The sequence below is a fragment of the Pelophylax lessonae genome (genome assembly GCF_965119305.1).
Source record: "Pelophylax lessonae genome assembly, chromosome: 1".
Lineage (NCBI taxonomy): Eukaryota > Metazoa > Chordata > Amphibia > Anura > Ranidae > Pelophylax > Pelophylax lessonae.
The window spans coordinates 604,757,357-604,769,507 of NC_138768.1; positions in this window are offsets into that span (position 1 = coordinate 604,757,357).

Sequence of the window (12,151 nt, forward strand, 5' to 3'; positions counted from 1 at the left end):
AGGCCAGGATAGGGGGGGAGAAGCGAGCGCCCCCCTCCTGAACCATGCCAAGCCGCTTTCCCTCAACATGAGGAGGGTGCTTTGGGGTGCCCGCCAAAGCACCTTGTCCCCATGTTTATGGGGACAAGGGCCTCTTCCTGACAACCCTGGGCTGTGGTTGTTGGGGTCTGCAGGTGGGGGGCTTAACGGAATCTGAAAGCCCTCTTTACCAAGGGGGCCCCCAGATCCTGCCCTCCCCCATGTGAATGGGTACCCCTACCCATTCACCAAAAAAGTGTACAAAAAAAATAAACACAAACGACAGTTTTTGACAAGTCCCCCTATGTAAATGTAAATCCATTGTCAATCACGGCGCTCGCTGCACCCGAAAAATAGAAAAAAATTTGAAGACGCTTCCGCCTGTTCTGAGGCGTCCCGCTGAATGACGCTCTTGAGCTTTGACAGCTGTTTTATAGGCAAGAGGCAGGGCCACCCGATTACTCCAACCGGTGGCACCACCCCCTTCTGACATCACACGCCTTTTTTTTCATAATTTTTTTATTGTATTGCCGGGAGTCGGCAATACATTACAGCCGCAAGCAAGTTTAAATGACATTCTTTCCATTAGAAATTTCAGTACTGCTGCAGCAGGCTACATACATTGTACAGATGCACCACTTTTCAGGCACATTAAGGGGACCCCCCAGGCACTATATTTAACTACCTCCCATCCGCGCTATAGCCGAAGTACGGCTGCAGCGCGGACTCACATTTTCGGGAGGCCGTCTTTAAACGGCCTCCCAGACACAGGCTCCCCGCGCGCTCCCGCGAGCGCGCATCGGGGAAAATCTGTGTCGGCCATGTCCCTTGGACACAGCCGATCACAGATCGTGGTGAATGGCCAATCACAGCGGCCATTCACCACGTGATCGGACCGTCCAATGAGAGATGATCTCATATGTAAACATATGAGATCATCTCTTATCGCCAGCGCTCCTTCCTCACACAGAGACTGCAGTGTGAGGAAGGAGAGAGCCGATCAGCCGTCGGGGACAAAGAAAAATGTAATCAGGGCACTGATCACCAGTGCCCTGATTACACAAGGTACACTAAACACACTAACTGCCCACCATCAATGCCCACAGTGCCCGCCATCAGTGCCCACAATCAGTGCCCATAGTGCTGCCAGTCAGTGCCCATCAGTGCCTGCTCATCTAGGCACTGATGAGCACTGACTGGCAGCACTATGGGCACTGAGTGTGGGCACTGATGGTGCTGCCCATCAGTGCTCATCAGTGCCGCTCATCAGTGCTCATCAGTGCCACCCGTCAGTGTCAATCAGTGCCACCCGCCAGTGCCCATCAGTGCTGCCCGCCAGTGCCCATCAGTGCCGCCCGTCAGTGCCCATCAGTGCCGCCCGTCAGTGCCGCCTCTCAGTGCCCAGCAGTGCCACCTCTCAGTGCCCAGCAGTGCCGCCTATCAGTGCTCATCAGTGCCGCCTATCAGTGCCGCCTATCAGTGCTCATCAGTGCGGCATATTAGTACCTCCTCATCAGTGCCCATAAGTGCCACCTCATCAGTGCCCATAAGTGCCACCTCATCAGTGCCAATCAGTTCAGCCTATCAGTGCCCATCAATGCCGCCTCATCAGCGCACATCAGTGAAGGAGAAAAATTTATTTATTTTCAAAATTTACTCACAGAAAATAAGAAAAACTTTTTTTTTCAAAATTTTCTGTCTTTTTTCTTTTTTTTTTGTAAAAAATAAAAAACCCAGAGATGATTAAATACCACCAAAAGAAATCTCTATTTGTGTGAAAAAAATTTCATATGGGTACAGTGTAGCATGACCGCGCAATTGTCATTCAAAGTGTGAGAGCGCTGAAAGCTAAAAATTGGTCTGGATGGGAAGGGGGTTTAAGTGCACAGAAGGCAAGTGGTTAAAGGAATTTTTAAATTTTTAGTGTTTCACTTTAGGCATTATTAAAATCACTGCTCCTGTAAAAACTTTTTTTGCATTGACACATGTCCCCCAGGGCAGTACCCGTCTCCCCATACACTTTTAATGGCAATAACTTGCATGTAAGTCTCTAAAATGAAGACTTTTGATTTTTCATGTTTGTGTCCCATAGACTTTAATAGAGTTTGCATCTTCGCTAGAACTTTTTCCCTGTTCGAGATGTTCTGGTGCGAACTGAACAAGGGGTTGTTTGGCTCATCATTGCTGGAGAGTAAAGCTACACTTCTAGGTATGTTGAATACAAACAAATCTGTGTATTAATGCCAGCTTATCCAGATTCATCTCCCATAAATGTCCAGTTTTTTGTAATTATGTTAAGAGCCCATTCACATTATGGGGTCAATTTGACCCTTGGGCGTACAAGCCCTGTTCAATGGAAGCTGAGGCTGGATAGGATGGGGTTAAATGGGAAGGGCGAATCTTGATTGTCACTGGAACCTCAATTTTATGTTGTATGCAGCAGCTGAAGGGTGAGTCTTATTTGAAATTAATAGATGAATTTTCAGAAAAAAAATTGTGAATCCTTTGAAAATTCTAGGTGAATAGGGCGAACCCTCTCTGAATATGGAAAACAAGATTTTCCCACCAAGTCAAACAAAATTCACCCATCTGCTGCATTCTCTTTGACAATAATTGCTGAACAATATACAGTATCTTACAAAACTGAGTACACCCCTCACATTTTTGTAAATATTTTAATATATCGTTTCATGTGACAACACTGAAAAAAATGACACTTTGCTACAATGTAAAGTAGTGAGTTTAACCACTTACCGCCCGCCCGCCGTCATATGACGGTGGGACGGTGCGGCTATTATCCTGGGCGGACGTCATATGACGTGACCCAGGAAATGCACGGCAGGCGCGCGATCGCGGGTGCGCCGCCGTGCACTGCCGGTGTCGGCGTGTCCCCGGGACACAGCCGGTCACCGGCAGGGGGGAAACAGCCAATAGGCATGGCTGTTTCCCACGTGATCGGCTGTGTTCCAATGACACAGCCGATCACAATGGAGGCGCCCGGGAGATGACCGCGCATGCGCGATCGGGAGCGCGCAGCGCGGTCATGTCGGTGGCACTGTGTTCCGTAGGAACACAGCTGTCACCGGCAGTAGTAAACAGTCACTGACAGTGACTGTTTACTATGTGATCGGCTGTGAATCCATTCACAGCCGATCACAAAATGTAAACACAGAGCAGTAACTCACTGTTACTAGCTCTTCTCCCCTCATACAGTTTCCAGTATGAGGGGAGCAGAGCTAGAAACAGTGAGTTACTGCTCTGTACACATGTAAAAAGTAAAAATCACACTAATAAAGGTCCCCACACAGTCCTCAGCCCCCCCCCCCCCAATGTCACCTGTCACCCAACAGTCACCTCATCAGTGCCCAGAAATTGACACCCATATCGTTCACATGTGAGTGCAGCGATCGCAGGCAGAATCACCGCGATTCTGCCCGCGATCCGGAAATCATTGCAAATTGCGGGACGCCTGTGCGTTGCCCGTTTTTTGCAATAGCACCCCAAACGCTGTGCGATGTTGCCGCCATTTCCGCCTGCCGAATCGCGGTAACATCGCGCAAACATCGCATGACGCCCAAAAAAGGTACAAGAGTTTCTTTGGGGCGTCATGCGTTGTTTGCGCGATGTTACCTCGATCCGGCAGGCGGAAATCGCAGCAACATCGCACAGCGTTTGGGGTGCTATTGCAAATCACGGGCAACGCACAGGCGTCCCGCAATTTGCAATGATTTCTGGATCACGGCAGAATCGCAGTGATTCTGCCCACGATCGCTACGCTCACATGTGAACGTAGCCTAAAGTTCACCGGTCACCAGAGACTGCCATCAGTACCGCCGTGCACCATCGCCCGTCACCTGTCACCCATCAGTGACCATCGCCCGTCACCTGTCACCCCATCAGTCATCGTCACCTGTCACCCCATCAGTCATCGTCATCTGTCACCCTATCAATCATCGTCACCTGACACCCCGTCAGTGATCGTCACTTGTCACCCCATCAATCATCGTCACATGTCACCCCGTCAGTGATTGTCATCTGTCACCCCATCAATCATCGTCACTTGTCACCTCATCAATCATCGTCACCTGTCACCTCATCAATCATCATCACCTGTCACCCCATCAGTCATCGTCACCTGTCACCCCATCAGTCATCGTCACCTGTCACCCCATCAGTCATTGTCACCTGTCACCCCATCAGTCATTGTCACCTGTCACCCCATCAGTCATCGTCACCTGTCACCCCATCAGTCATCGTCACCTGTTTGCCATATACATGCAATCACTTACTGACCGCCTAACGACTATATGCGTCGGCCATTAAAAGGTAAATACTGGGGTTATGGCAGCAGATAGCCCCCATAACCTCGGTATTTTTTGAAACGGCGGGCGGTCGGCTTTCAGATAAGGGTGGTCCCAGTGGTGGATTCGCCACGGAATTACCCTTACGGTGCAGGGGAAGAGGTGCCCCCCCCCCTCCTGCCGCGTCCCAGACGTTTTCCCAGCTTACCGGACCCACCGGCAGTGGGGAAAACTATCCGGTCCCGGATCCTCAGAGACAGGAAGTCGAGTGAGGGCAAGATGGCCCTCACTCAACTCTATGGTCTTGGAGGACCGGAGCTACGTCAAAAGAGCCGCTTTTTTTTTTTTCTTTTCTTTTTTTTTCCTCTTTCAACTATTTTTTTTTTTTTCTTTTTTAGTGTAGTTGTGAGGTGTGAGGTCTTTTTGACCCCAGATCTCACAATAAAGAGGACCTGTCATGCCTATTTCTATTAAAAGGGATGTTTACATTCCTTGTAATAGAAATAAAAATGATCAAAACATTTTTTTTTTAAACTGTGTAAAAATAAAAAAATAATAAATAAAATAAATAGGAAAAAAAAAAAAAATTAAAGCGCCCTGTCCCCGTTAGCTCGCGCACAGAAGCAAGCGCATACGCAAGCCCCGCCCACATATGTAAACGGTGTTCAAACCATACATGTGAGGTATCGCCACGATCGTTAGAGCGAGAGCAATAATTTGAGCCCTAGACCTCCTCTGTAACTCTGCAGACATTTTTAAAATGTTGCCTATGGGGATTTTTAGGTACCAATGTTTGGCGCCATTCTGTGAGCATGCGCAATTTTGAAGCATGACATGTTCGGTATCTAATTACTCGGCGTAACATTATCTTTCACATTATGGAAAAAAATTGTGCTAAATTTACTGTTTTCATATTTTTTAGTTTAAAAAAGTGAATTTTTTTTTAAAAAATCGCATTTGGAAGACTGCTGCGCAAATATGGTGTGATAAAAAATATTGCAACGATCTCCATTTTATTCTCTAGGGTCTCTGCTAAAAAAAAATATATAATGTTTGGGGGTTCCAAGTAGTTTTCTAGCAAAAAAAATTATTTTAGCTTGTAAACACCAAGTGTCAAAAATAGGCCCAGTCTTAAAGTGGATAAATGGACAACTTTGTGTAAAGCGCTACTTGGATGTTAAGGCCTATGTATGTGGCCAGGCTGTGAAAAAGTGTTACACATGTGGTATCGCCATACTCAGGAGGAATAGCAGAATGTATTTTGGGGTGCAATTTTTGCTATGTACATGCTATGTGTTAGAAATATTGCATAAATGGACAGCTTTGTGTAAAAAAAATGTGTTTTCATTTTCTTTCCACATTTTCCAAAAACTTGTGGAAAAAAATGACTTATTCAAAAGACTCATTATGCCTCAAAAATTATACGTTGGGCTGTTTGCTTTCCAAAATGGGGTCATTTTATGGGGGTTTCCATTGTCCTGGTGCTCCAGGGCCTTCAAAAGTGCGATAGGTTGTCAGGAAATTATATGTGTAATTTATGCTCCTAGAATGCCGGAAGCTGCTACTTGGATGTTAGGCCTCTGTATGTGGCCAGGCTGTGAAAAAGTCTCACACATGTGGTATCGCCATACTCAGGAGGAGTAGTAGAATGTGTTTTAGGGTGTAGTTGCAAGTATACATGTGCTGTGTGAGAGAAATACCTGTTAATACGGCAATTTGTAAAAAAAAAAAAAAAAATCTTCATTTTGCAAAGCATTGTGGGAAAAGATTACAACTTCAAAAAACTCACCATGCCCCTTATTAAATACCTTGGAATGTCTACTTTCCAAAAAGGGGTCATTTGGGGGGTATTTGTACTTTCCTGACTTTTTAGTGTCTCAAGAAATGAGATAGGCCTTCAGTACATCAGGTGTGACCAAGTGTGATCAATTTTCAATGATTCGCACCATAGCTTGTGGACTCTATAACTTTCACAAAGACCAAATAAGATACACTTACTTGGGTTATTTTTTTTTTTTTTCAAATATAATTTTTATTTACTTTTTTCAAGAAAAACATAAACAAAACACAGAAAGGCATACATTGGAACTTCGATTACATACATGCCAAACAGATTATCATGATACAATCAATATTTAATTATTCAGCAGAAAAAAAAAAAAAGGCAAAAAGGAATTCAGATCGTCACGGAACTCTCCTTGTACCTTTACAAGAGGTTCCCCTAAAATTAAACAGCTTCCTTCCACATATATCTCAGCTAACAATTAAGTAAACTCTCGCATTACCCATCCATTCCAGATTGCCCCATTTATTGCCCAAAACGAACAAACAAACAACAAGACAAACATACAGCGGAGAAAAAAAAGAAAAAGAAGAAGAGAAAAAAAAAAGGGGGGGAATTCTCTCTCCCTCTTCCCTCCCCCCCCCCCCCCTCCAGTAGAGTAGGCTACCTCACCATCTACGAGAGCAACAAAGATATACCCTCATCAGACACAATATACGTATTCCAGGGTTCCCAGGTCTCGTGGTATAATTCTCGTTTGCCCTTTGATGTTAACACTAAATCCTCCATCTTATTAATGGCCTCTACCCTCCGCACCCACTCTTTTACCGTTGGGGGGAAAGAACTTTTCCATAATACCGGAATACACGACTTCGCTGCATTAACCAAATGTCGCACCACCGATTTCTCGTATCTCTGCACAGGAATGTCTGAAAGGTGGAGCAAAAATAAAGCTGGATCCTCTTGGATAGAGTATTCCGTAAATTTTTGGATAATAACTCTAATTTCAGACCAAAATACTAAAAGTTTAAGACAAGACCAAAAATATGTAGCAGCATTGCATCTCCCCCCCCCCCCGCACCGCCAACAATTCGCCGAAGGATTTGGAAAAATCCTATGAAGTCTATGGGGTGTATAGTACCACCTAGACATTAACTTGAAATTAGTCTCTTGAGTTTTGGTGCAGATAGACGATTTAAAAGAAAGTGAGATAATATTTTGTATCTGCCGTGGTGTAAAGGTACGTTGCAAATCATCTGCCCATTTAGTCAAACACGGCAGGGGAGAGTCATCTATCGGAATCGTTAATAGACTGTAAAGTAAAGAAAGCGTATGTGACAGGACCCCCTCTTTCAGACAATACTCTTCAAATTTCGTCAAACTTCTTACGAAATCTGCTGGGTTCGACAGTGTGTGTAGGAAATGATGAAGTTGTAGAGCTGACCAAAACGTCAGTCTAAAATGTCCATCCATGTTTGTTAAATTCTCCAGTGACGGCCATCTATCCGACACCAGAAACTGGGCCACCCATGTATAACCAGAAATTCCCAGTGCCACTAGATCTGGTGAGGTCAGACCCGGTGTAAACCGCGGATTTCCAATTACTGGCATTAGTGGGGAACAGGAGGGGGAGAGAGAGTGCCGTGTCATGACCTGATTACATGTTCGTAATGTTGTACCCATAAGAGGATGCAAACGAAGCTGCGAAGGTAGGTCTGAATAGAACCATAGCGCACCCCTCAAAGGAATATTCGTCTGTGCTTGCTCTATGTCAATCCACAGTTTAGATGCTCGATGTCGACACCAATCAACCACTCTGCTAAGATGGACTGCTTGGAAATACTTCTGGATATCCGGTAAAGCTAAACCGCCAAGTACTCTTGGTCGGATCATTTGCATCCGTGCAAGGCGAGGTCTTTTCTGTGCCCACACAAATTTAGTGAAAAGGGAATGGATCAAGTGAAAATACCTGGCAGGCGGCCTTATCGGAAGGGCCCTTAACAGGTAGAGATGTTTGGGTAGTATACTCATTTTTAGCAGGTTACACCTGCCGAACCATGAGTGTAGGCCCCTTTGCCACTTGTGCAGAAGAGAACGTGTCTCCCCAATCAAGGGAGGGAAGTTCAGGTCATAGACCTTAGATAGACAAGATGGAATTAGAGTACCTAAGTATCTTAAGGCCCTGTCTGTCCATCGAAAACCAAAACTCGTTTGAAGGGTACGTAGGTTGTAATGGACCCCCACTCCCATTGCCTCTGATTTATTAAAATTAATTTTAAAATTTGAAAAGGATCCGTATCTGGTCAGTTCCCGCAATAAACTTGGAAGAGAGAGGGAGGGGTTCGTCACCGAAAACATAAGATCATCAGCATAAGCTGATATCTTATGTTGGCTTCCGCCAATCCTCACTCCCTGTATGTCTGGGTTTTGGCGTACGGTACAAAGGAAAGGTTCCAACGAGAGAGCAAATAAAAGAGGAGACAAGGGACAACCCTGTCTCGTACCATTATTAATGGAGAAAGGTTCAGATAGCAGACCGTTCACCTTAACTTGTGCTGTAGGGGTTGAGTATACATTAGTGATCCATCGCCTCATATTGCTTCCCAAGCCTATGTATTTAAGAACCGCAAACATAAAGCGCCAATTCACCCTATCAAAGGCTTTTTCCGCGTCGGTGTTAATAAAAACACTCGGTATTCGGGAAGTGTTCGCCACATGGATCAGATTTAACACTTTAGTGGTGTTGTCCCTAGCCTCCCGGCCAGGGACAAAACCCACTTGGTCAAGGTGAATAAGGTCCATTAGATGTGGAGCTAAACGATTGGCTAAAATTTTTGTAAAAATTTTCAAATCAATGTTAAGTAAAGAAATGGGTCTGTAACTTCCACATAATATAGGATCCTTCCCTTCTTTTAATAGAATGGTGATATGTGCCGCTAATGTGTCTCTAAGCATATTAGAACCCTCCCTTACCGAATTATACAGTCTGACCAGGTACGGGCCCAAAATAGGGAGAAATACTTGAAAGTATAGGAGTGTGAATCCATCCGGCCCAGGAGCCTTTTTCAACTTCATAGCGCCTATAGTCTGTTGGACCTCCAACAATTAAATCGGTTCGTCCAACTGCTCTCTGATTTCACTGGATAGTGTAGGGAGCCGAGACCTCTCCAAATATTCCTCCATCCCCGCAGTAGAGGAGTCAGTCTCCTTCAGTGAATACAACGAGGAGTAGAATTGGCCAAACTCTCCTACAATCTGTTTAGGGGAGGTCAACGTATGGCCTTGCGTTGAGGCAATATTAGGGACATAAGTTGAGAGTTTCAGATCATTCACAGAGTGTGCCAAAAGTTTCCCACATTTATCCCCATATTCATATCCCCGGGCTCGACTCCTCTGTAGGGCCGCTTTGGCTCTGTACAGGAGAAGATCGGTTATTTGTTGACGTGTTCGTGTAAGCTCCGTCTCCAATATAGGCGTCGTAGCATGTCTATATTGCGACTCTAACTGACGCAGTGTATCTAAAAGCTGCGTTAAGTGTTTGTCTCGTTCTTTTTTGAGTCTGGACCCGTGTTTAACAAAAAGCCCCCTCAGAACCGATTTATGGGCCTCCCAGATGTTCCCTATCCCACATTCCTCCAGATCATTCCTCTGGAAATAATCCTGTAGTTCCGCCGAAATCTCTGTCAGGACACCAGGGATCTGTAGGAGAGTCTCATTCAGCCTCCAAAAACGTTGACAGGTAACGGCTTGGTCTGATAAGGAGTAAGTGATCATTACTGGCGCATGGTCTGACCATGTTATATCACCTATTGACGATGTCTTGATCGCATGAAGCTGTCTATGCGGAATCAAAAAATAGTCAATTCCGTGAATAACACTTGTGGGGAGATGAATAAAATGTGTAATCCCTCTCTGATGGGTGCATCAAACGCCATACGTCTATCCATTGAGCATTATAGAACGTTCGTGCGATGCTTCTACACGCAGACGGCAAAATAGCCGATCTACCTGCAGAAGCATCAAGACGCGCTAGCAATGGGACATTAAAATCCCCGCCCAAAATGAGCTGTCCTTCCATAAACTCCAGGAGCAGTTTAGTAACTCTCTTGAGGAACTCTGCTTGACGATCATTTGGTGCATATAACGTTGCGAATGTGAACTGTATGTCTCCCACCTTCCCTCTCACAAACAAGTATCGTCCCTCTGGGTCGGACAGAATATCATTCAATTTCCATGGAATTTTGGTAGATACCAAAATAGACACTCCTCGAGACTTTGCCTCCGCATTAGTGGAGTGATAAGCTATATTATAGCATCTATTCGTAAGCCTCGGAACTCTGTCCCCCCTGAAGTGGGTCTCTTGAATAAATGCAACATCCACTCTTGATCGCCTGAGGTCATTAAGCAGCATCCTCCTCTTTTCTGGTATATTAAGACCTCTTGCGTTCAAGGAAAAGATGGTAAGGTCCTCCATCCTCAAAACTGGATAGGAGAGGGGAGGAGGGAGGGAAAAAGAAAGCGAGAGAGAGAAAGAGAGAAACCAAGTGGGAAAAAAAAAAAGAGAACCAAATTTCAGACAAAGACAAAACCTCACACAAATACCCCCCACACCCGAGCAAGACGGGGTATACCCTTACCACCCCGCTCCCCCGGTACTAATCCCCCTAACCCTACCAGGGACAATTCCCATGTACACTATGTGACTAAAGTCACCTCTGTGTGTACTGGCCTAAATGGGGCAATGATCCTAGACATGGACGGATAACACACCAAAAAAAAAAATAAAAGAAGAAAAAAATAAAAACACCGCTCTCCCGGATCCTCTCCAGCCCCCCCAACCAAGAACAAAAGGACACCACTCTGGGTCCTGACTGTATTAACATTGAACCGTATGGCCCTTGGCCGACCTCTTATAACTGCTTCTTTCAAAAAAAAAAAAAAAAGGAAAAAGGGGGGTAAATCCCCTCTCGGGTCAAAAAAAAACCTCTCCCTGCCTCCCCCTATCCCAAACTCACATGGGTATAGGAGAGAGGAAGGGGAGGGTGTCAAACTTCATGCCACTACCAAAAAACAACAACAACAAAAAAAAAAGTTGGGAAGGGCTTTATATACCTCGGATCAAAGACAAACCTCTCCCCTGCCTCCCCCTATCCCAAGCTCTCATGGGTATAGGAAAGAGGAGGGGGAGGGTATCAAACTTCATACCCCTAAAAAAAAAAAAAAAAAAAAAGGGGGCCCTCTCACCCACTAAATGAGAGATAGAGGTAGTACACCTCTCTCCCCTTCTTCCTTAAAAAGTATCTCTTCCCTTCCCTTCCCCTCTCCTTCCTCCTCTTCTCCCCTCTTCCCTTCTCTTTGTCTGAAAGTACCCCGCCATTTAAATACCCCACCAATTAGGGTCAACAAAAGTCATTCCGTATGCGGTTTATCTTCTGTCTTTCAGAATGGATAGGGGGAAGTTCATAAAAAACTGGGTCCCTCCATACCATGGGTGATCGGGTGCCGCTTCCCATATGTGAGCCCCTCCCATGCCCTGCCGAGCGCGGGCCCAGGCATCTGGCCTTGCCCAGCCTTCCAAGTGAATGTGTGTAAAAAAAAAAAAAAATTTTTGAAAAAATTTATAGTGCTACTTATATATCCTGTGCATCTTGTGCCTCCAAAAAATGATTATACAAAAAAGGAAGGGGAAATTAAAGAAAAAAAAAACCCCACAACCCCCCAAAAAAAAAAAAAAAATCATTTTAAAGACCTTATTGTGACACAAACACAAAAAAAAAAAGGATGAGAGGTCTCTAATACTATGACCTCATATTTACTTGTGTAAAAAGAGAGCTTTTATCTCTCACAACCAGAACATCACTCACACTCAAAAAAAAATATATAAAAAGGAAAAACCCCTTAAATTATTAAATATTGATTATTATGCTGAGCCATACCCCCTGCCCCAGGCCCACACCCCCCAGGACACTAGAGGAGACCTCCACAGTTCAGTCTGTCCCCTACAGTCAACCTTACTATCGGCACTCCCCCACCCACTTCATATATTGAA